The sequence below is a fragment of the Heterodontus francisci genome, chromosome 4, assembly GCF_036365525.1.
Source record: "Heterodontus francisci isolate sHetFra1 chromosome 4, sHetFra1.hap1, whole genome shotgun sequence".
In the NCBI taxonomy this organism is placed as follows: domain Eukaryota; kingdom Metazoa; phylum Chordata; class Chondrichthyes; order Heterodontiformes; family Heterodontidae; genus Heterodontus; species Heterodontus francisci.
Genome location: NC_090374.1, coordinates 137783310 through 137808173, shown reverse-complemented (window position 1 = coordinate 137808173; position 24864 = coordinate 137783310). Strand labels below are relative to the sequence as shown.

The window sequence follows — 24864 nt, the reverse complement described above, 5'->3', positions numbered from 1 at the left end:
TTCTCCCCCTCTCTCTCTTCCCTCCCTACTCTCCCTCCCTCCCTCCTCTCTCATCTCTCCTCTCTCTCTCTCACTCAACCCTCCCCCTCCTCTCTCCCACTCTCCCCCCTCTCTCCCCCCTTCTCCTCTCCCCCTCTCCCCCCCTCTCTCTCCCCCCTCTCTCCCCCCTCTCTCCCCCTCCTCCCCCCCCCTCTCTCCCCCCTCTCTCCGCCCCCTCTCTCGCCCCCTCTCTCCCCTCTCTCTCCCCCCCTCTCTCTCCCCCCTCTCTCTCCCCCCTCTCTCTCCCCCCTCTCTCTCCCCCCTCTCTCTTCCCCCTCTCTCTTCCCCCCTCTCTCTTCCCCCCTCTCTCTTCACCCCTCTCTCTTACCCTCTCTCTTACCCTCTCTCTCCCATCTCTCTCCCCCTCTCTCTCTCCCCTTCTCTCTCCCCTCCCTCCTCTCTCTCTCTCTCTTTCCGCTCTGTCCAACCATCCCTCCTCTCTCTCCCCATCTCTCTCTCTCCACCCCCACTCCACTCCCACCCCCTCTCTCTGTCCCCCTCTCTCTGTCCCCCTCTCTCTGTCCCTCTCTCTCTGTCCCCACCTCTCTGTCCCCCCCTCTCTGTGTCCCCCCCTCTCTGTGTCCCCCCTCTCTGTCTCTCTCTCTCTCTCTCTGTAGCCCCCTCTCTCCCTCCTGTCCCCCCTCTCTGTCTCTGTCCACCCCTCTCTCTCTCTGTCTCTGTTCCCCCCTCTCTGTCCCCCCCCCCCTTTCCCCTCCTCTCTGTCTCTCTCTCCCTCTGTCCCCCTCTCTCTCTCTGTGTCCCCCTCTGTCACTCTCCCCCTTCTCTCTCTTCCTCTCTCTCTCTTCCCCTCCCCTACTCTCTCTCTTCCCCCCTCTCTCTCTCCTCTCCCTCTCTCTCCCCCCTCTCTCTCCCCCTCTCTCTCCCCCTCTCTCTCCCCCTCTCTCTCCCCCTCTCTCTCCCCCTCTCTCTCCCCCTCTCTTCCCCCTCCCCCCTCTCTCTTCCCCTCTCTCCCCCTCTCTCTTCCCCTCTCTCTTCCCATCTCTCTCCCCCTCTCTCTCTCCCCTCCCTCCTCTCTCTCTCTCTCTTTTCCGCTCTGTCCCCCCTCCTCCTCTCTCTTTCCTCCTCCTCCACCTCTCTGTTCCCCTCTGTCCCCCATTCCTCGTCTCTCTCCCCTCCCACCCCCTCTCCCACCCCCTCTCCCACCCCATCTCCCACCCCCTCTCTCTGTCCCCCCTCTCTCTGTCCCCCCTCTCTCTGTCCCCCCTCTCTCTGTCCCCCCTCTCTCTGTCCCCCCCCTCTCTCTGTCCCCCCCTCTCTCTGTCCCCCCCTCTCTCTGTCCCCCCTCTCTCTGTCCCCCCCTCTCTGTCCCCCCCCCTCTCTGTCCCCCCCTCTCTCTGTCCCCCCCCCCCTCTCTGTCCCCCCCCCTCTCTGTCCCCCCCTCTCTGTCCCCCCCCTCTCTGTCCCCCCCCCTCTCTGTCCCCCCCCCTCTCTGTCCCCCCCCCCTCTCCGTCCCCCCCCCCTCTCCGTCCCCCCCCTCTCTCCCCCCCCTCTCTCTGTCCCCCCCCCTCTCTCTGTCCCACCCCCCTCTCTCTCTGTCCCCCCCCTCTCTCTCTGTCCCCCCCTCTCTCTCTGTCCCCCCCCCTCACTGTCCCCCCCTCACTCTCTGTCCCCCCCTCACTCTCTGTCCCACCCCTCTCTGTCCCACTCCTCTCTGTCCCACTCCTCTCTCTGTCACATCCCCCTCTCTGTCACACACCCCTCTCTGTCACACCCCTCTCTGTGTCCCCTCTCCCTCTCTGTGTCCCCTCCCCCCTCTCTCTCTCTCTCTCTCTCCCTCTGTCCCCCCTCTCTCTCTCTGTGTCCCCTCTGTCTCTCTCCCCCTTCTCTCTCTTCCTCTGTCTCTCTTCCCCTCCCTACTCTCTCTCTTCCCCCTTCTCTCTCTCTCTCTCTCTCACTCAAAACCTCCCCCCTCTCCCCCCCCTCTCTCCCCCCCCTCTCTCCCCCCCCTCTCTCCCTCCCCCCTCTCTCCCCCCCTCTCTTCCCCTCTCTCTTCCCCTCTCTCTCCCCCCCCTCTCTCCACCCCCCTCTCTCCCCCCCCCTCTCTCTCCCCCCCCCTCTCTCTCCCCCCCCTCTCTCCCCCCCCCCTCTCTCTCCCCCCCCTCTCTCCCCCCCTCTCTCTCCCCCCCTCTCTCTCCCCCCCTCTCTCTCCCCCCCTCTCTCTCCCCCCCTCTCTCTCCCCCCCCTCTCTCTCCCCCCCTCTCTCTCCCACCCTCTCTCTCCCACCCTCTCTCTCCCACCCTCTCTCTTCCACCCTCTCTCTTCCACCCTCTCTCCCCCCTCTCTCTCTCCCCCTTCTCTCTCTCCCCTCCCTCCTCTCTCTCTCTCTCTTTTCCGCTCTGTCCCCCCTCCCGCCTCTCTCTCTCCTCCTCCTCCACCTCTCTGTCCCCTCTGTCCCCCATTCCTCGTCTCTCTCCCCTCCACCCCCTCTTCCCACCCCCTCTCCCACCCCCTCTCCCACCCCCTCTCCCACCCCCTCTCCCACCCCCTCTCCCACCCCCTCTCCCTGTCCCCCTCTCCCTGTCCCCCTCTCCCTGTCCCCCTCTCCCACCCCCTCTCCCTGTCCCCCTCTCCCACCCCCTCTCCCTGTCCCCCTCTCTCTGTCCCCCTCTCTCTGTCCCCCTCTCTCTGTCCCCCCCTTCTCTCTGTCCCCCCCTCTCTGTTCCCACCTCTCTGTCCCCCCCTCTCTGTCCCCCCCCTCTCTCCTCCTCCCTGTCTCTCTTTTCCCCTCTGTCCAACCCTCCCTCCTCTCTCTCTCTCTCCCACCCCCACCCCCACTCCCACCCCCTCTCTCTGTCCCCCTCTCTCTGTCCCCCTCTCTCTGTCCCCCTCTCTCTCTCTGTCCCTCCCCCTCTCTCTGTCCCCCTCTCTCTCTCTGTCCCTCCCCCTCTCTCTGTCCCCCCCTCTCTCTGACCCCCCCTCTCTCTGTCCCCCCCTCTCTGTCCCCCCCCTCTCTGTCCCCCCCTCTCTGTCCCCCCCTCTCTGTCCCCCCCTCTCTGTCCCCCCCTCTCTGTCCCCCCCCCCTCTCTGTCCCCCCCCCCTCTCTGTCCCCCCCCTCTCTCTGTCCCCCCCCTCTCTCTGTCCCCCCCCTCTCTCTGTCCCCCCCCTCTCTCTGTCCCCCCCCTCTCTCTTTCCCCCCCCTCTCTCTGTCCCCCCCCCTCTCTCTGTCCCCCCCCCCTCTCTCTGTCCCCCCCCCCTCTCTCTGTCCCCCCCCCCTCTCTGTCCCCCCCCTCTCTCTGCCCCCCCCCTCTCTCTGCCCCCCCCCTCTCTCTGTCCCCCCCCCTCTCTCTGTCCCCCCCCCTCTCTCTGTCCCCCCCCCTCTCTCTGTCCCCCCCCCTCTCTCTGTCCCCCCCCTCTCTCTGTCCCCCCCCTCTCTCTGTCCCCCCCCTCTCTCTGTCCCCCCCCTCTCTCTGCCCCCCCCTCTCTGCCCCCCCCTCTCTGTCCCCCCCCCCTCTCTGCCCCCCCTCTCTGCCCCCCCTCTCTGCCCCCCCTCTCTGTCCCCCCCCTCTCTGTCCCCCCCCCCCCTCTGTCCCCCCCTCTCTCTGTCCCCCCCTCTCTCTGTCCCCCCCCCCTCTCTCTGTCCCCCCCCCTCTCTCTGTCCCCCCCCCTCTCTCTGTCCCCCCCCCTCTCTCTGTCCCCCCCCCTCTCTCTGTCCCCCCCCCTCTCTCTGTCCCCCCCCTCTCTGTCCCCCCCCTCTCTCTGTCCCCCCCCTCTCTCTGTCCCCCCCCTCTCTCTGTCCCCCCCCTCTCTCTGTCCCCCCCGCTCTCTCTGTCCCCCCCCTCTCTCTGTCCCCCCCCTCTCTCTGTCCCCCCCCCCTCTCTGTCCCCCCCCCTCTCTCTGTCCCCCCCCTCTCTCTGTCCCCCCCCCCCCTCTCTCTGTCCCCCCCTCTCTCTGTCCCCCCCTCTCTCTGTCCCCCCCTCACTCTCTGTCCCCCCCTCACTCTCTGTCCCCCCCTCACTCTCTGTCCCCCCCTCCTCTCTGTCCCACCCCCCTCTCTGTCACACCCCCCCTCTCTGTCACACCCCCCCTCTCTGTCACACCCCCCCTCTCTGTCACACCCCCCTCTGTCACACCACCCTCTCTGTCACACCACCCTCTCTGTGTCCCTCTCCCTCTCTGTGTCCCCTCTCCCTCTCTGTGTCCCCTCCCCCCTCTCTCTGTCTCTGTCCCCCTCTGTCCCCCCTCTCTCTCTCTGTGTCCCCCTCTGTCTCTCTCCCACTTCTTCTCTCTTCCCCTCCTCTCTCTTCCTCTCTCTCTCTTCCCCCTCCCTACTCTCTCTCTTCCCCCCTTCTCTCTCTCTCTCTCTCTCTCACTCAAACCCTCCCCCTCTCTCTCCACTCTCCCCCCTTCTCTCCCCCCCTCTCTCCCCCCCCCTCTCTCCCCACCCTCTCTCCCCCCCTCTCTTCCCCCCTCTCTCTTCCCCCCTCTCTCTTCCCCCCTCTCTCTTCCCCCCTCTCTCTCACCCCCTCTCTCTCCCCCCCTCTCTCTCCCCCCCTCTCTCTCCCCCCCTCTCTCTCCCCCCCTCTCTCTTCCCCCCTCTCTCTTCCCCCCTCTCTCTTCCCCCCCTCTCTCTTCCCCCCTCTCTCTTCCCCCCTCTCTCTTCCCCCCTCTCTCTTCCCCCCTCTCTCTTCCCCCTCTCTCTCCCCCCCTCTCTCTCCCCCCCCTCTCTCTCCCCCCTCTCTCTCCCCCCCTCTCTCTTTCCCCCCTCTCTCTTCCCCCCTCTCTCTTCCCCCTCTCTCTTCCCCCCTCTCTCTTCCCCCCTCTCTCTTCCCCCCCTCTCTCTTCCCCCCTCTCTCTTCACCCCTCTCTCTTCACACCCTCTCTCTTACCCTCTCTCTTACCCTCTCTCTCCCATCTCTCTCCCCCTCTCTCTCTCCCCTTCTCTCTCTCCCCTCCCTCCTCTCTCTCTCTCTCTTTTCCGCTCTGTCCCCCCTCCCTCCTCTCTCTCTCCTCCTCCTCCACCTCTCTGTTCCCCTCTGTCCCCCATTCCTCATCTCTCCACCCCATCTCCCACCCCATCTCCCACCCCATCTCCCACCCCATCTCCCACCCCATCTCCCACCCATCTCCCACCCCATCTCCCACCCCATCTCCCACCCCATCTCCACCCCATCTCCCACCCCCTCTCTCTGTCCCCCTCTCTCTGTCCCCCTCTTCTCTCTGTCCCCCCCTTCTCTCTGTCCCCCCCCATCTCTCTGTTCCCACCTCTCTGTCCCCCCCTCTCTGTGTCCCCCCCTCTCTGTCTCTGTCTCTCTCTCTCTGTAGCCCCTCTCTCCCTCTGTCCCCCCTCTCTCTCTCTGTCTCTGTCCCCCCTCTCTGTCTCTGTCCACCCCTCTCTCTCTCTGTCTCTGTTCCCCCCTCTCTGTCCCCCCCCCCCCTTTCCCCCTCTCTGTCTCTCTCTCCCTCTGTCCCCCCTCTCTCTCTCTGTGTCCCCCTCTGTCTCTCTCCCCCTTCTCTCTCTTCCCCTCCCTACTCTCTCTCTTCCCCCCCCTCTCTCTCTCTCTCTCTCCCCCTCTCTCTCCCCCTCTCTCTCCCCCTCTCTCTCCCCCTCTCTCTCCCCCTCTCTCTCCCCCCTCTCTCCCCCTCTCTCTTCCCCTCTCTCTCCCATCTCTCTCCCCCTCTCTCTCTCCCCCTCCCTCCTCTCTCTCTCTCTCTTTTCCGCTCTGTCCCCCCTCCCTCCTCTCTCTCTCCTCCTCCTCCACCTCTCTGTTCCCCTCTGTCCCCCATTCCTCGTCTCTCTCCGCTCCCACCCCATCTCCCACCCCATCTCCCACCCCATCTCCCACCCCATCTCCCACCCCATCTCCCACCCCATCTCCCACCCCCTCTCTCTGTCCCCCACTCTCTGTTCCCACCTCTCTGTTCCCACCTCTCTGTCCCACCTCTCTGTTCCCACCTCTCTGTTCCCACCTCTCTGTCCCCACCCTCTCTGTCCCCACCCTCTCTGTCCCCACCCTCTCTCTTCTCCTCCCTGTCTCTTTTTCCCCTCTCTCCAACCATCCCTCCTCTCTCTCTCTCTCTCCCACCCCCACTCCCACTCCCACCCCCTCTCTCTGTCCCCCTCTCTCTGTCCCCCTCTCTCTGTCCCCCTCTCTCTGTCCCCCTCTCTCTGTCCCCCCTCTCTGTCCCCCCCCTCTCTGTCCCCCCCCTCTCTCCCCCCTCTCTCCCCCCCTCTCTCCCCCCCTCTCTCCCCCCTCTCTCCCCCCCCTCTCTCCCCCCCCTCTCCCCCCCCCCTCTCCATCCTCTCCCCCCCCCTCTCTCCCCCCCTCTCTCCCCCCTCTCTCCCCCCTCTCTCCCCCCCTCTCTCTCCCCCCCTCTCTCTCCCCCCCTCTCTCTCCCCCCCTCTCTCTCCCCCCCTCTCTCTTCCCCCCTCTCTCTCTACCCCTCCCTCCTCTCTCTCTCTCTCTTTTCCGCTCTGTCCCCCCTCCCGCCTCTCTCTCTCCTCCTCCTCTACCTCTCTGTTCCCCTCTGTCCCCCATTCCTCGTCTCTCTCCCCTCCCACCCCCTCTCCCACCCCCTCTCCCACCCCTCTCCCACCCCCTCTCCCTGTCCCCCTCTCTCTGTCCCCCTCTCTCTGTCCCCCCCTTCTCTCTGTCCCCCCTCTCTGTTCCCACCTCTCTGTCCCCCCCTTTCTGTCCCCCCCCCTCTCTCCCTCCTCCCTGTCTCTCTTTTCCCCTCTGTCCAACCCTCCCTCCTCTCTCTCTCTCTCCCACCCCCACCCCCACCCCCACTCCCACCCCCTCTCTCTGTCCCCCTCTCTCTGTCCCCCTCTCTCTGTCCCCCTCTCTCTGTCCCCCTCTCTCTCTCCCTCTGTCCCCCCCTCACTGTCCCCCCCTCTCTGTCCCCCCTCTCTGTCCCCCCCCTCTCTGTCCCCCCCCTCTCTGTCCCCCCCCCTCTCTGTCCCCCCCCCCTCTCTGTCCCCCCCTCTCTGTCCCCTCCTCTCTGTCCCCCCCCTCTCTCTGTCCCCCCCCTCTCTGTCCCCCCCCCTCTCTGTCCCCCCCCTCTCTGTCCCCTCCCTCTCTGTCCCCCCCCTCTCTCTGTCCCCCCCCCTCTCTCTGTCCCCCCCCCCCTCTCTCTGTCCCCCCCCCCTCTCTCTGTCCCCCCCCCTCTCTCTGTCCCCCCCCTCTCTCTGTCCCCCCCCTCTCTCTGTCCCCCCCCCTCTCTCTGTCCCCCCCCTCTCTCTGTCCCCCCCTCTCTCTGTCCCCCCCCTCTCTCTGTCCCCCCCTCTCTCTGTCCCCCCCTCTCTCTGTCCCCCCCTCTCTCTGTCCCCCCCTCTCTCTGTCCCCCCCCTCTCTCTGTCCCCCCCCTCTCTCTGTCCCCCCCCCTCTCTCTGTCCCCCCCCTCTCTCTGGTCCCCCCCTCTCTCTGTCCCCCCCCTCTCTCTGTCCCCCCCCTCTCTCTGTCCCCCCCCCTCTCTCTCTGTCCCCCCCCTCTCTCTCTGTCCCCCCCCTCTCTCTCTCTGTCCCCCCCCCCCCTCTCTCTGTCCCCCCCCTCTCTCTGTCCCCCCCCCTCTCTCTGTCCCCCCCCCTCTCTCTGTCCCCCCCTCTCTCTGTCCCCCCCTCTCTCTGTCCCCCCCCCTCTCTCTGTCCCCCCCCCTCTCTCTGTCCCCCCCCCTCTCTCTGTCCCCCCCCTCTCTCTGTCCCCCCCCTCTCTCTGTCCCCCCCCCTCTCTCTGTCCCCCCCTCTCTCTGTCCCCCCCCTCTCTGCCCCCCCCCTCTCTCTCTGTCCCCCCCCCTCTCTCTGTCCCCCCCCTCTCTCTGTCCCCCCCCTCTCTCTGTCCCCCCCCCTCTCTCTGTCCCCCCCCCTCTCTCTGTCCCCCCCCCTCTCTCTGTCCCCCCCCTCTCTCTGTCCCCCCCCCCCTCTCTCTGTCCCCCCCCCTCTCTCTGTCCCCCCCCCTCTCTCTGTCCCCCCCCCTCTCTCTGTCCCCCCCCCTCTCTCTGTCCCCCCCCCTCTCTCTGTCCCCCCCCTCTCTCTGTCCCCCCCCCCTCTCTCTGTCCCCCCCCTCTCTCTGTCCCCCCCTCTCTCTGTCCCCCCCCCTCTCTCTGTCCCCCCCCTCTCTCTGTCCCCCCCCCCTCTCTCTGTCCCCCCCCTCTCTCTGTCCCCCCCCTCTCTCTGTCCCCCCCTCTCTCTGTCCCCCCCCTCTCTCTGTCCCCCCCCCCTCTCTGTCGCCCCCCCCCTCTCTGTCGCCCCCCCCCTCTCTGTCGCCCCCCCCCTCTCTGTCGCCCCCCCCCTCTCTGTCCCCCCCCCTCTCTGTCCCCCCCCTCTCTGCCCCCCCTCTCTGCCCCCCCCTCTCTGCCCCCCCCTCTCTGCCCCCCCCCTCTCTGCCCCCCCCCTCTCTGTCCCCCCCCCCTCTCTGTCCCCCCCCCCTCTCTGTCCCCCCCCCTCTCTGTCCCCCCCCCTCTCTGTCCCCCCCCCTCTCTCTGTCCCCCCCTCTCTCTGTCCCCCCGCTCTCTCTGTCCCCCCCGCTCTCTCTGTCCCCCCCCTCTCTCTGTCCCCCCCCTCTCTCTGTCCCCCCCCCTCTCTCTGTCCCCCCCCTCTCTCTGTCCCCCCCCTCTCTCTGTCCCCCCCCTCTCTCTGTCCCCCCCCCCTCTCTGTCCCCCCCCCTCTCTCTGTCCCCCCCCCTCTCTCTGTCCCCCCCCCTCTCTCTGTCCCCCCCCTCTCTCTGTCCCCCCCCCTCTCTCTGTCCCCCCCTCTCTCTGTCCCCCCCTCTCTCTGTCCCCCCCCTCTCTCTGTCCCCCCCCCCTCTCTCTGTCCCCCCCCTCACTCTCTGTCCCCCCCTCTATGTCCCCCCCATCTCTGTCCCTCCTCTCTCTGTCCCCTCTCTCTCTGTTCCCTCCCTCTCGCTCTTCCCCTCCCTCTCGCACTTTGCCTCCTCTTCCCCTTTCACACTCTCTCTTCTCATCCCTCTCTCTTCCCCTCCCTCTCACTCATCTACTCCCTCTCGCTGCTCCCCTCCCCCTCCCTCTGTCCCCCCCCACTCTGTGCCCCCCTTCTCTGTCCCCCCCTCCCCTCCCCTCTCTGACCCCCCCTCCCTTCTCTGTCCCCCCCTCTATGTCCCCCCCATCTCTGTCCCTCCTCTCTCTGTCCCCTCTCTCTCTGTTCCCTCCCTCTCGCTCTTCCCCCTCCCCTCTCGCACTTTGCCTCCTCTTCCCCTTTCACGCTCTCTCTTCTCATCCCTCTCTCTTCTCCCCTCTCACTCATCTACTCCCTCTCGCTGCCTCGCTCCCTCCCTCTCGCTCTTCCCTCCCTCTCCCTCTCTTCCCCTCCCCTCTCGCTCTTCCCTCCCTCTCTTCTTTCCCCTCCCTCTCGCTCTTCCCTCCCTCCCTCGCTCTTCCCCTCCCTCTCGCACTTCCTCCCTCTCCCTTCGCTTCTTCCCCTCCCGCTCTCTTCTCATCCCTCTCTCTCACTCTCTCATCCTCCCTCTCCTCTCTTCACTCCCTCTCCTCTCTCTTCCCCTCTCTCTCTCTCTTCTCTCCCTCTCTCCCTCATCTCTCTCTCTTCCCCCTCTCTCATCTTCCCTCTCTCTCTTTTCCACTCTCTCCCTCTCTCTCTTTTCCCTCTCTTTTTTTTCCCTCTCTCTCTTTTTTCCCTCTCTCTCTTTTTTCCCCTCTCTCTCTTTTTTTCCCTCTCTCTCTCTCTCCCCCCTCTCTCCCTCTCCCTCTCTCTCTCCCCCTTCACTCTCTCCCCCTTCACTCTCTCCCTCTTCACTCTCTCCCTCTCTCTCTCCCCCCATCTCTCTCTCTCTCTTTTACTCCCCCTCCCTCTCTCTCTCTCTTCTACTCTCTTTCTTTTCCCCTCTCTTTTTCCCCTCTCTCTCTTTCCCCTCTCTCTCTCATCCCCCCTCTCTCTCTCATCCCCCCCTCTCTCTCTCATCCCCCCCTCTCTCTCTCATCCCCCCCTCTCTCTCTCATCCCCCCTCTCTCTCTCATCCCCCCCTCTCTCTCTCATCCCCCCCCCTCTCTCTCTCATCCCCCCTCTCTCTCTCATCCCCCTCTCTCTCTCTCATCCCCCCTCTCTCTCTCTCATCCCCCTCTCTCTCTCTCATCCCCCCTCTCTCTCTCTCATCCCCCCTCTCTCTCTCTCATCCCCCCTCTCTCTCTCTCATCCCCCCTCTCTCTCTCTCATCCCCCCTCTCTCTCTCTCATCCCCCCTCTCTCTCTCTCATCCCCCCTCTCTCTCTCATCTCCCCTCTCTCTCTCATCTCCCCTCTCTCTCTCATCTCCCCTCTCTCTCTCATCCCCCCTCTCTCTCTCTCTCTCTCATCCCCTCACTCTCTCTCTTCCCCTCCCCCTCCTCTTCTCTCACTCTCTCTCTTCCCCTCTCACTCTCTCCCTTCCCCTCTCACTCTCCTCCTTCCCCTCCCCCACTCTCTCCACCTCTCCCTCTCTGTATATCCCCCTCTGTCTCTTTCCCATGTGTCTCTCCCCCTCTCTTCCCCTCCCCCCTCTCTCTTCCCCTCCCCCCCTCTCTCCCTCACCCCCCCCTCTCCCTCACCCCCCCTCTCTCTCCCTCCCCCCCTCGCTCCCCCTCACCCCCTCTCTCTCACTCCATCCCTCCTCTCTCTCTCTTCCCCTCTGTCTCCCCCCCCTCCTCTCTCTCTCTCTCGTTTCCCCTCTGTCCCCCCTGTCCCCCTCTCTCTTCTCTCTCTCTCTGTCTCTCTCTCTCTTTTCCCTCTGTCCCCTCTCCCTCCTCTCTCTCTCCCCTCCCCCTCTCTTTTCCTATCTGTTCCCCCTCCCACCTCTCTCCCCTCCCTCCTCTCTCTCTCTCTTTCTCTCCCTTCCCCCCTCTCTCTGCCCCACCCTCTCTCTGCCCCACCCTCTCTCTGCCCCACCCTCTCTCTGCCCCACCCTCTCTCCGCCCCACCCTCTCTCCGCCCCCCTCCCTCTGCCCCCCCCTCCCTCTGCCCCCCTCTCTCTGCCCCCCCGTTCTCTGCCCCCCCGTTCTCTGCCCCCCCGTTCTCTGCCCCCCCGTTCTCTGCCCCCCCGTTCTCTGCCCCCCCCTCTCTCTGCCCCCCCGTTCTCTGCCCCCACCGTTCTCTGCCCCCCCGTTCTCTGCCCCCCCTCTCTCTGCCCCCTCTCTCTGCCCCCCCTCTCTCTGCCCCCCCTCTCTCTGCCCCCCCTCTCTCTGCCCCCCCCTCTCTGCCCCCCCCTCTCTCTGCCCCCCCTCTCTCTGCCCCCCCTCTCTGCCCCCCCCTCTCTCTGCCCCCCCCCCTCTCTCTGCCCCCCCCCTCTCTGCCCCCCCCTCTCTGCCCCCCCCCTCTCTGCCCCCCCCCTCTCTGCCCCCCCCCTCTCTGCCCCCCCTCTCTCTGCCCCCCCTCTCTCTGCCCCCCTCTCTCTGCCCCCCCCTCTCTCTGCCCCCCTCTCTCTGCCCCCCCTCTCTCTGCCCCCCCTCTCTCTGCCCCCCCTCTCTCTCTGCCCCCCTTCTCTCTCTGCCCCCCTTCTCTCTCTGTCCCCCCTTCTCTCTGCCCCCCCCTCTCTGTCCCCCCCCCTCTCTGTCCCCCCCCTCTCTGTCCCCCCCCCCCTCTCTGTCCCCCCCTCTCTGTCCCCCCCCTCTCTGTCCCCTCCCTCTCTCTGTCCCCTCCCTCTCTCTGTCCCCTCCCTCTCTCTGTCCCCCCCCTCTCTCTGTCCCCCCCCCTCTCTCTGTCCCCCCCCCTCTCTCTGTCCCCCCCCCTCTCTCTGTCCCCCCCCCTCTCTCTGTCCCCCCCCCTCTCTCTGTCCCCCCCCTCTCCCCCCTCTCTCTGTCCCCCCCCCCTCTCTCTGTCCCCCCCCCTCTCTCTGTCCCCCCCCTCTCTCTGTCCCCCCCCCTCTCTCTGTCCCCCCCCCCTCTCTCTGTCCCCCCCCTCTCTCTGTCCCCCCCCTCTCTGTCCCCCCCCTCTCTGTCCCCCCCCCCTCTCTCTGTCCCCCCCCCTCTCTCTGTCCCCCCCCCCTCTCTCTGTCCCCCCCCTCTCTCTGTCCCCCCCCTCTCTGTCCCCCCCCCCTCTCTCTGTCCCCCCCTCTCTCCCTCTCTCTCTGCCCCCTCTCTTTCTCTCTCTGTCCCCCCTCTCTCTCTCTCTCGGTCCCCCCTCTCTCTCTCTCTCTCTCGGTCCCCTCTCTGTGCCCCTCTCTATCTCTGTCCCCCCTCTCATGTTCTTCCCCACCATCTTTGTCTCTCTCTCTCTGCCCCCCTCTTCCTCCCTCCTCTCTCTCTGTTCCCTCCCCCTCTCTGTTCCTCCCTCTCTCTCTGTTCCTCCCTCTCTCTCTGTTCCTCCCTCTCTCTCTCTCTGCCCCCTCTCTTTCTCAATTCCTCTGTGTACCCCCTCTCCCTCCCTGTCCCCCTCTACCCTCCTTTCTCACTCTCTCCCGGTCCCCTCTTCCCCCCCCCCCCCCCCCCCCCCCCACCTTTCTTTCTCTCTCTCTCTGACAGTTGTAGAGAACGGGAGTGCTCAGCACAGCAGCTTTGTGGTTGGCCAGTTTTTTAAGAAACATTGCGCTGTCAGTTTTGCTGGTGCTGGGAGCAGGAACAGGAGTTTCCTAACTTCGGACAGATTTGGGCTTTATTGGCAGGCTTTTAAAAAAAATTGGAACCTGCTGGAAAACCCCGAATCGGTCTGAAGGTGGGAAACCAGTTGATATTGGGTAACCAATATCAACACATGTCGGCTGGTCTGAAAGAAGAAGTGAATGGGAAATTTCTCATCACTGAAATACATCAGCGGCCCAGACAGAAACCTTTGGCAGGCTGGATCCTGGCCCGCAGGTTGTATGTTTGACAACATTGATGTAGTGTATTTGGATTTCCAAAATGCATCCGATGAGGTGCCATATAAAAGGTTACGACACAAGGTAAGAGTTCATGGTGTTGGGGGTAATATGAATAGAGGATTGGTTAACTAACAGGAAGCAGGGAGTTGGGATAAATGTGTCATTTTTCAAATTGGAAAACTGTAACTAGTGGAGTGCCACAGGGATCAGTGCTGGGGCCTCAACTATTTATGATATATATGAATGACTTGGATGAAGGGACCCAGTGTATTGTAGCCAAATTTGCTGACGATACAAAGATAGGTGGGAAAGCAAGTTGTGAGGAGGCCAGAAAGTATCTCCAAGGAGATATAGATAGTGAGTAAGCAAAAATTTGGCAGATGGAGTATAATGTAGGAAAATGTGAGGTTGTCCACTTTGGCGGAAGAATAGAAAAGCAGAATATTATTTAAATGGAGGGAGACTACAGAATACTGTGGTATCGAGGGATCTGGGTGTCCTTGTACATGAATCACAAAAAGTTAGCATGCAGGTAGAGCAAGTAATTAGGAAGGCAGATGGAATGTTGGTATTTATTGCAAGGGGGATGGAGTATAGAAGTAGGGAAGTCTTGCTACATCCATACAGGGCATTGGCGAGACTGCACCTGGAGTATTGTGTACACTTTTGGTCTCCTTACTTAAGGAGGGATATACTTGCATTGGAAGCAGTTCAGAGAAAGGTCGCTTGGCTGATTCCTGGGATGAAGGCGTTGTCTTATGAGGAAAGGTTCAGCAGGTTGGGCCTTAACTCATTGGTGTTTGGAAGGATGAGAGGCGATCTTATTGAAACGTATAATGTTCTGAGGGGGCTTGACAGGGTAGATGCTGAGAGGATGTTTCGTATCGTGGGGGAATCTAGAACTAGGGTGCATCATTTCAAAATGGCGGGTCTCCCATTTAAGATGAAAATGACATGGAATTTTTCTTTGAGGGTTGTTAATCTTTGGAATTCTCTACCCCACAGAGCAGTGGAGGCTGCGTCATTGAATATTTTCAAGCCTGAGTTAGACAGATTTTTGATCTACAAGGGAATAAAGGGTTATGGGGAGCAGGCAGGAAATTGAAATTGAGGCCACAATCAGCTCTACCATGATCTTATTGAATGACGGAGCAGACTCGCGGGTCTGAATGGTCTACTCCTGCTCCTGTTTCTTATGATTTTATGAGTGCATGTATATAAATGTATGGAGCATCGTAATAAGGTTGGTGAGCTGCAGGCATAGATAGCCACATGGGAATATGATGTGGCGAAAACGGAGACCTGGCTGAAAAAGGGCAGAACTGGGTATGAAATATTCCTGACTCAAGGCGTTCGGGAATGATAGCAAAGGAAAGAAAGTAGGAGGGGTGACTAAGGAGAATATTGCAGTGCTGGGGAGAGGGGATGCCCTGGAGGGGGCAAGGACAGATTCTATTTGGTTAGAGTTAGGAAACACTACGTACCATTACACTACTATGTGTTTTTTATAGGCCACCAACTAATGGGAATGATTTCGAGGAGTAAATTTGCAAGGAAATTAGAGAGGTGCAAAAACTATTGAGTAGTTATAATGGGGGACTTCAGTTATCCTAATATGGACTGGGATAGTAATGGTGTAAAGGTCAGAGTGGGGGAAGAGTGTCTCAAGGGTGCCTCAAGGGTGCTCAGGAAAATTTTCTGGATCAGTATATTTCTAGCCGAACGGGGAAGGAGGCATTGCTGGATCTGATTCTGGGGAATGAGGTGAGTCAAGTGGATCAATTTTCAGTCGGCAACTTTAAGGGAACAGTGATCCTAAGTAGTAAGTACCTCAAAAGTAATAATCTCTGGATTGCTCCCAGTGCCACACGCAAGTGAGTGCAGGAATAGAAGGATAAGACAGATGAATGTGTGACTGGAAAGATGGTGCAGGAGGGAGGGCTTTAGATTCTTGGGACATTGGAACCAGCTCTGGGGGAGATGGGGTCTGTTCAGGCCTGACGGGTTGCACCTGAACAGAGCCAGGACTGAGTTCCTTGCGGGACGTTTTGCTAGTGCTGTTTGGCAGGGGGATGGGACCTGAGGGTGGACTCAGTTGGGCCAAAATCAGAAATGAAAATGGAAGGCAGAAAATTAATGGATGAGTCTGGAAGACAGAGGAAACAAAGGTTAGAAAATAAAAAAACAACAGTTTGGCAGTGCTTAAGGGTATCTATTTCAAGGCTTACAGCAAATAAAGCTGATGAGCTGAGGGCACAGATAGACACGTGGCAGTATGATATCGTAGCTATTACAGAAACATGGCTTAAGGAGGGATAGGAATGGCAGCTCAACATTCCTGGTTACAGGGTTTTCTGACGCGATAAGGAGGGGGATAAGAAAGGAGGGGGAGTGACAATTTTGGTCAAAGAAACTATTATAGCTGTAAGAAGGGATGATATGTTGGAAGGGGTCATCAAATGAGGCTATATGGATTGAGCTAAGGAACAAAAAAGGGGCAGTCACTGAGTGTACCGTTGACCCCCAAACAGTCAGAAGGAGATAGAAGAGCAGGTATGTAGGCAAATCTCTGAAAAGTGCAAGAACAATAGGGCAGTAAGAGTAGGGGATTTTAACTACCCCAATATTAACTGGGATCGTTTTAGTGTGAAAGGAATTGAGGGAACAGACTTCTTGAGATGCATTCAGGAGAACTTTTTTGCCCAGTATGTAGCAAGCCCAACAAGAGAGGGGGAAGTTTTAGACTTAGTTTTAGGAAATGGAAATGGGCAGGTGAAAGGAGTGGCAGTGGGAGAGCATTTTGGTAGTAGTGATCATAATTCAGTCAGTTTTAACATAATTATGGAAAAGGACAAGGATAGAACAAGAGTTAGAGTTCTCAATCTGAGCAAAGTCAACTTTACTAGGCTGAGGAGTGATTTAGCGAATGTGGACTGGAAACAGCTACTTGAAGATAAATCAGTGTCAGAGCAGTGGGAGACATTCAAAGGGGAGATTCAAAGGGTTCAGAGTAAACATTTTCCCACAAAGAAAAAGGGGAGGACGGCCAAATCTAGAGCCCCATGGACGTCAAGGAGCTTACAGGGTAAGATAAGGCAGAAAAGGAAAGCTTATGGCCGACACAGAGAACTCAATACTACAGAAAGCTGACAGGAGTAAAGAAAGTGGAGGGGTGAAATTAAAAAGGAAATTGGGAAAGCTGAGAGAGGGCGTGAAAGAATATTGGCAAGCAAAATCAAGGTGAACCCAAAGATTTTTTTCAATACATTAAGAGTAAGAGGATAACTAAGGAAAGAGTCAGGCCCATAAAAGACCAAAAAGGTAACCTATGTGTAGGGGCGGAAGCTGTTGGTATTGTTCTTAATGAATACTTTGCATCTGTCTTCACAAAAGAGGGGGACGATGCAGATATTGCAGTTACGGGAGAGGGGGGTGAAGTATTGAATATGAACAACATAGGGAGGGAGGAAGTATTAATGGGTTTAGCATCCTTGAAAGTTGATAAATCACCAGGACCGGAAGAAATGTACCCCAGGCTGTTCAAAGAAGCAAGAGAGGAAATAGCGGAAGGTCTGACTGTCATTTTCCAGTCCTCACTGGATGCAGGTGTGGTGCCGGAGGATTGGAGGACTGGTAACGTTGTACCTCTGTTTAAAAAGGGAGCGAGGGATAGACCGAATAATTACAGGCCAGTCTAACCGCAGTAGTGGGCAAATTATTGGAAGCTATTCTGAGAGACAGGATAAACTGTCACTTAGAAAGGCACAGATTAATCAAGGAAGATCTTGTCTGACCCACTTGATCGAATTTTTTGAAGAAATAACAAGGAAGATAGATGAGGGTAGTACAGTTGATGTGGTCTACATGGATTTTAGCAAGGCTTTTGACAAGGTCCCACATGGCAGACTGGTTAAAAAAATAAAGTCCTATGGGATCAAGGGAAATGCAGCAAGGTGAATACAAAATTAGCTCAGTGGCAGGAAATAAAGGGTAATTGTTGACTGGTGGTTTTGCAACTAGAGGGCTGTTTCCAGTGGCATTCCGCAGGGCTCAGTACTGAGTCTCCTGCTTTTTGTGGTATATATTTATGATTTGAACGTTAATGTGTGGGGGGGTGGCGGCATGATCAAGAAGCTTACAGATGACACAGAGATTGGTCGTGTGGTAGATAGCAAGGAGAATAGCTGTAGGCTGCAGGAAGATATTGATGGTCTGGTCAGATGGGCAGAAAAGTGGCAAATGGAATTCACCCAGAGAAGTGTGAGGTGATGCATTTGGGGAGGTCAAACAAGGCAAATGAATACACGATTAATGGGAAAATACTGAGAAGTGTAGAGGAAGTGAGGGACCTTGGAGTGCATATCCACAGATTCATGAAGGTAGCCGGACAGGTTGATAAGGTGGTTAAGAAGGCATATGGAATGCTTTCCTTTATTAGCCGAGGTATAGAATAAAAGAGCAGGGAGGTTATGCTGTTGTATAAATCATTGGATAGGCCATAACTTGAGTACTGTGTGCAGTTCTGGTCACCTCATTACAGGAAGGATGTAATTGCACTAGAGAGGATGTTGCCGGGACTAGAAAATGCAGCTATGAGGAAAGATTGGATAGGCTGTGGTTGTTCTCCTTTGAACAGAGAAGGCTGAGGGGAGATCTGATTGATATGTACAAAATTTTGAGGGGCCTGGATAGAGTGGAGGTGAAGGGCCTATATACCTTAGCAGAGAGGTCAGTGACCCAGGGGCATAGATTTAAAGTGATTGGTGGAAAGATTAGAGGGGAGATGAGGAAAATGTTTTTCACCCAGAAGGTGGTGGGGGTTTGAGCTCACTGCCTGAAAGGGTAGTTGAGGCAGAAACCCTCAAGTCATTCAAACGAAGTCTGGATATGCACCTCAGGTGCCGTAATCTGCAGGACTACAGACCAAATGCTAGAAGGTGGGATTAGCATGGATGGATCGTTTTTAGGCTGGCACAGACATAATGTGCCAAGTGGCCTCTTTCTGTGCTGCAAACCTTTTATGATTTTTATCATTTATAGTATTACAAGGGTTAGGTTGGCCATGGCAAAGGACAAGGAGCCATCAAAAGTAAAAATACTAAATTGGAGGAGGGCCAGTTTCAGTGAGGTGAGAACAGATCTGTCCCTGATAAATTAAAATGAAAGTTTGGCTGGCAAAACTGTAACAGAACAATGGGCTGCCTTTAAAGAGGAGATGTTTCGGGTATAGTTGAGGTATATTCTCACAAGGGGGAAAGGTAAGGCAACCAAACATGGATGAAGAGAGACAGAGAGTAAGATGAAGCAGAAAAAGATTGTGCATGACAGATGTCAGGATGATAATACAAGTGAGAACAAAACTGAATATAGAAAGTTCAATGGGGAAGTGAAAAAGGAAATCAGAGAGGCAAAGATAGAGTATCAGAAAAGACTGGCAGGTAACATAAAAAACAATCCAAAAGTCATCTATAAGCATATAAATGGTAAAAGAGTGGTAAGAGGAGCAGTGGTTAGGGTCCAAAAAGGGGATCTACACATGGAAGCAGAGGGCATGGCTGAGGTATTAAATGAATACTTTGCATCTGTCTTTACCAAGGAAGAAGATGCTGCCAAAGTCATGCTGAAAGAGGAAGTAGTTGAGATTCTGGATGGGCTAAAAATTGAGAAAGGTGAAGTATTAGAAAGGCTGGCTGTAATTACAGTTGATAAGTCACCAGGAACGGATGGGATACATTTGAGGATACTGAGGGAAGTAAGGGTGGAAACGCCGGAGGTACTGGCCATAATCTTCCACTCCTTCTTAGGTAAGTGTATGGTGCCAGAGGACTGGAGAATTGCAAATGTTACACCCTTGTTCATGAAAGGGTATAAGTATAAACCTCAATGGTGGGAAAACTTTTAGAAGCGATAATCTAGGGCAGGTGCTGATTAATTAGGGAAAGCCAGCATAGATTTGTTGAAGCAAATTGTATTCAACTAACTTGATTGAGTTTTTTGATGCGGTAACAGAGAGGGTTGGTGGTGAGAATACGGTTGATGTGGCATCTTTGGACTTTCAAAAGGCATTTGATAAAAGTGCCACATAATAGACTTGCGAGCAAATTTAAAGCCAATGGCATAAAAAGGAAAGGGTTAGGATAGATGCGAAGTTGACTGAGCGATAGGAAACAGAAAGTAGTGGTGAACAGTTGTTTAATGGACTGGAGAAAGGTATACTAGGAACACTGCTTTTCCTGATGTATATTAATGACTTAGATTTGGGTGTGCAGGGTACATTTCAAAATTTGCAGATGACACAAAAGTTGTAAGTACAGTGAATTATGAGGAGGATAGGCAGAAATTTTAAGAGGGCATAGACAGGCTGGTGGAATGGGTGGACACGTGGCAAATGAAATTTACTGCAGAAAAGTGTGGAATGGTATGTTTTGGCAGGAGGAATGAAGAGACACAATGTAACATAAAGGACATAATTCTGAAGTGGGTGCTGGAACAGAGGGACCTGGAGGTATATGTGAACAAATCTTTGAAGGAGGTAAGGCAGATTGAAAGAACAGTTAATAAGGCATACGGGATCCTGGGCTTTGTAAATAGAGGCATAGAGTACAAAAGCAATTAAGACATGATGAACCTGTATGAAATAGTGGTTTGGCTTCAACTGGAGTATTGTGTCCAATTTTGGGCACTGCACTTTAGGAATGATTTGAAGGCTTTAGAGAGGGTGCAGAAAATATGTGGATCATTATCATACTTAAATTTGAAAATAAAATCTGCAATTAGGTAGGTTTAGTAATATTGAATTGTTATGCTATTTTAGCTGTTGGAGTTGACACATATATAGCACTTGACTTCTGGTGCTGTAGGGGAGAATTGATTGGCAGGGAGAGGTGCACTTGGGACAGGGCTGGCAATGTTCTTTGGCATTGCAGTGGACCAAGGAGGGGCATTGCTGCTCCTGCAGCTGCACATACTGTTAAGTTCCTTTTCTAAACTTACCTTTTTGGTAGTGACATCCAGCGGATCTTTTCAGGACTGCTGGTTAGCTCAAATGTAGACCACGTTTATCTAATTGCTGCCAGGGCAGCCCGATTTTGGAATTGGGCCTTAAATACATGTTAGATCCCATATGTGCGTATCATTATTTAAATGGAGAGAGATTGCAGAGCTCTACGGCACGGAGTGATTTGCGTGTCCTGGTACATCATTAACAAAAAGCTAGTATGCAGGTGCAGCAAGTGATTAGGAAGGCAAATAGACTGTTGTTGTTTATTGCAAAAGGAATGGAATATAAAAGTAAGGCGGTTTTGCTACATTTGTACAGGACGTTGGTGAGCTCACATCTGGAGTACTGCGTACAGTTTTGGTCTCCTTACCTAAAACAGGATAAATTTGCATTAGGAACAGTTTAGAGAAGGTTCACTGGACTAATTCCTGGGATGAAGGAGTAATCTTATGAGGAAAGGTTGAACAGATTGGGCCTGTATCCATTGGAATGTAGAAGAATGAGAGGTGATCTTATTGAAACATACATAAGATCCTGAGGAGACTTGACTGGGTGGATGCTGAAAAGATGTTTCCCCTTATGGCAGAGACTAGAACGAGGGGACGCAGCTTTAAAAAAAATAAGGTGTCTCCCATTTAAGACGGAGATGAGGAGAATTTTTTTCTCTGAGGGTTGTTGGTCTGTGGAATTCTCTTCCCCAGACAGCAGTGGAGGCTGGATCATTGAATATTTTTAAGGCTGAGTTAGATAGATTCTTGATCGACAGGGAAGTCTAAGATTATAGCAGGTAGACAGGAAAGTAGAGTTGAGGTCACAATCAGATCAGCCATGATCTTGTCAAATGGCGGACCAGGCTTGAGGGGCCGAATGGCCAACTCCTGCTCCTAATTCGTATGTTCGTACTTATACGCATAGGGACTATCGCTGTTTCAGGCACAGGCCCTGCATGCCTCTTTTTCTGCCTTTTACTAGTATGGAGAGTAGTGCAGCTCTGGTGCATAATGAGTGTGTGCGCTGTACTGGATGGTTAGGCACTTGAAAGTTGGATGCAACATAACTGAATTTCCCTGGCTATAAGTGTTGCAATATGATGAACAATGTTATAAATTACATTTAATTGGTAAATTTTGTGGGAATGTCATTTATTGTTTAAAAAAAAAAAATAGATATAAACCTAGAATTTCAGGAGCAAGTTATTATCAAAATTTGACTGTGTGTTGAGTTCTAGTTTGGTGGTCCTCATCTTTGTTGATTGTAGATTGCTAATTGAAGGGGAGTATATTCCTTGACAGACACCACCGTTTGTTCTATAAACTCATCATTAGTGATAACTTTCCATTGGTGAAAGTATCTAGAATTTGCTGTTATTAATGATGAAATAGAATTTACACTGCAGAAACAGGGCATTCTGCCCAACTGGTCTATGCTGGTATTTATGCTCCACCTGAGTCTCCCACCACCCTACTTCATCGAAACGTATCAGCATTTTTTCTATTCCTTTTTCCCTCGTACTTATCTAGCTTCCCCTTAAATGCATCTATGCCATTTTCCTCAACTACTCCTGTGGTCGCAAGGTCCACATTCTATGCACTCTCTGGGTAAAAGAAGTTTCTCCTGAACTCCTTATTCGATATTAGTGACTGTCATAGTTTAGCATCTTCAGTATTTTGCTTTTGTTATATTTATGATCCCTAGTAATAGACTCACTCGCAAGTGGAAACATCTTCTCTACATCTACTCTATTGAACCCAATCTTAAAGACTTATATCAGGTTACTCCTCAGCCTTCACTTTTCTATAGAAAAGAGCCCTAGCCTGTTCAGTCTTTTTAAAAAAAAGTCCATGTGCAGCGAGTGCTTTTGTGAATCTTTTGAGACAGGCTTCTGAGACTCCAGTTTCTTCAATACCAGTGATCTGCTCATATTCAGCAACTGGCACTGAATAGCAGCCTAGAGGTTGCAAGTTCTAATCCCACTAGGGCAAGTTGAATTTCATAAATCTGACAATTTTAGGGACCGGCAACACAAGAATTACAACAAACAACATTGTTGTATAGACTCAACTGGTTCACTAATGGCCTTGGGAGAAGGGAAACTTCCACTCTTACGCAGTCTGGCCAATATCTGACCCCAGTCCAAGACAATATAATTGATTGTGCCCTCTGAAAGGACATAGCAAGCCACTCAGTTTGTAAGAGCAACTAGGGATGGACAATAATTCAGTGTCACCCACTTCCCTCGAACAAATAAATTATAAAAGGGGGGATGGGCACAGTTAAACAAGGTGGTAAATGCCCCAATCTACTGCCTACCTTCTATGCAGAGCTCAGATAGAACTAGGAATGATGTTCTGCGAGAGTTTGAAGAGTTAGTGTCCAAATTAAAAAGCAGAATCTCAACAGTAATAATCTCTGGATTGTTACCTGAGCCACATGCCAAGTGGCATAGGGATCAACAAATTAGAAAGTTAAATGTGTAGCTGAAGGAGTGGTGTGTGAGGCAAGGGTTTAGTTTTCTAGACCACTGTGACATCAGTATTGGGGAATGAGGGAGCTGTTCCGTTGGTATGTATTCCACGTAAAGCGGGCTGGGACTAGTGTCCTGGTGAATCGAATAACGAGGGCAGTAGACAGGGCTTTAATCTAATGAAGGGGGCGTAGGAGTATTCACAAAGGGTAAATTCAAAAGCAGCATGAGAAATGTCAAGGATGTACAGCAGAGCAGTGTTTTGGGTAAAAAGTAAGCAGAGTGGGTCAGAAAAGCACATTGAGGGCTGAATTTAGGTGGGGACCCCAATAATGGGTCTGAAAGCCAGAATCAATCCCACCTCGGTCATTTATGGGACCCCTGACCGCTTTTTTGGATGATCTGGCAACTCTGTGGTTGTCATCTGGGCTCCTGTGCGTTTAATGGACAAGAGCCTGTCTCCAAGAGGCCAGTTGGAGGACCGGCAGCTCTTCAGTCTTAGCAGTGCCACTAGGATCAGTGGCCACTGCTGGGACTGCACCCAGCTGAGAGGATACAGCGATGGGCGTTGCCCTCGCAATGAGCTGAGGGGGGTCTGGAGTTGCTGGGGCCAATCAGTCAGTCCTGTCGAGTTTTGGGGGGTAATGGGAGTAAGAGCAGGGGGTGGGTTGTTTGCATAGTGGCAGTTATTGCCACTGGGGAGACCTTCTGTGGGCTACAGACTGCTTGATTAGGAGGGCTACCTGCCCCCTGAGTCCACAGGGAGGCTGCCAGGGTTTAAATGGTGGTCTCCTCAGGTGGCGGAGGGCCCACTTGCTGCTGGAAAAATGCAAGTGGCAGTGGGAAGAGGCCCTGAATTGGCCATTCAAGTTGCTCAATTGGCCTCTGGGTGGGAGGGCTGTCCTCCACCTTCCCCACTGCTGGTAAAATGCCATGACAGTGGGAAGGCAACAGGCACTCCACCCCCTGCCTTCTCTCACCATTTTACGGGCCCTCACCCCCACCACCCAACCTCTCAGCCCATCCCTCGAGGGCTGGTAAAATCCAGCCCTGAAAGTAACAGAAGTAAAAGGGCATTAGTGACTAAGGTTACGTCTGGGAAAATCAGAAAAAAGTCAAAACACTATATCTGAATGTGCAAAGCATTCACGACAAATTAAATGAATGCCACAGGTGAAATTAAACAGCAATGATGGACACGTAGTTAAAGGCCTGCTCAGGTCTGCAAAAAAAAAACCCGACCTGAGCCTGACGGAACCACATCCGACCCGAGCCCGACCCGGCCCGAGTCCTTCCATTTTTTCCCGCGCCCGACCCGACCCAACCTGACCATCAGTTACCTTCCGTTTTTCACTTTGTTGCTGATCTGCACAAGCTTAAAATAACTGTAACAAAGCCACCTTTCTAGTCCAAAAATCAAATTAACATTAGAGCCACTTACGTCAGATAGAGCATGTCCGACCCGGCCTGACCCAAGCCCGAATGCCGGACCCGGAAGTGTAACCCGACCCGACACATGTCGGGTTCCGTCGGGAGATCTTTACACGTACAAACCGATCAGGTTGGAAACTAAATATTCCAGGACATTTGACTTTTAGAAGGGATAGGCAAAATGGAAAAGGAAGAGGGTTTCCCTGATAATAAAGGATGGGAAAAAGACAGTAGTTAGTGGCTGAGAAAATCAAGAAGTAGAATCAATTTGGGTGGAGCTAAGAAACAGGAAGGGGCAGAAAGCATTAATGGGAGTTGTTTATAGGCTCCTAACATTGGTTGTAGTGTCGGGTAGAGTATAAATCAGGAAGTTAGAGTGCATTTAACAAGATTAATATTGTAATCATGGGGGACTTTAACCTTCATAATGACTGGGCAAACAAAATTTGCAGCAGTAGTAGTAGTTTTTCATGGAATATATATAGGATAGTTTTTTTTATTCGTTCTTGGGATGCGAGTGTTGCTGGCGAGGCCAGCATTTATTGCCCATCCCTAATTGCCCTTGAGAAGATGCTGGTGAGCTGAACTGTTGCAGTCCCTGTGATGTCGATAAACTCTCAGTGCTGTTAAGGAGGGAGTTCCAGGAATTTGACCCAACTACAGTTAAGGAACAGTGATATATTTCTAAGTCAGGATGATATGTGACTTGGAGGGGAACTGGCAGGTGGTGGTATTTCCATGCGGCTGCCACCCTTGTCCTTCTAGGTGGTAGAGATTGTGTATTTGGAAGGTGCTGTCGAAGGAGTTGTTGCAGTGTATCTTGTAGATGATGCACACTACTGTCACTGTCTGCCGGTGCTGAAGGGAATGAAGGATTAATGTGGTGAGGATGCCGATCAAGCGGGCTACTTTGTTAAGTTTCTGGTCAAGGGTAATCCCTAGGATGTTGTTGATGGGGGCTTCAATGATGGTAATGCTGTTGAATGTCAAGGGGAGATGGTTAGATTCTCTCTTGAAGATGATCATTGCCTGGCTCTTTTGTGGCACGAACATTACTTGCCATTTATCAACCCAAGCCTGAATGTTGTCTAGGTCTTGCTGCATCTGGACACGAACTGCATCTGCATCTGAGGAGTTGCAAATGGTACTGAACGTTGTGCAATCCTCAGCGAAA

General features: G+C 55.1%; 1 protein-coding gene across 17 annotated transcripts in view; it reads left to right on the top strand.

Annotated features, from left to right (window-relative positions):
- Positions 1-24864, top strand: part of rfx3 (regulatory factor X, 3 (influences HLA class II expression)) — a 651544-nt gene that overhangs the window by 203600 nt on the left and 423080 nt on the right. For 2 of the 17 annotated variants that reach the window (XM_068030229.1, XM_068030226.1), the window contains exon 1: positions 12545-12876. The exons of the other annotated variants lie outside the window; for them this stretch is intronic. The gene's annotated coding sequence lies outside the window, so the exon portion shown is untranslated. Of the gene's footprint in view, positions 1-12544; positions 12877-24864 lie in introns of those variants that run through there. 17 annotated transcript variants of the gene reach the window in all.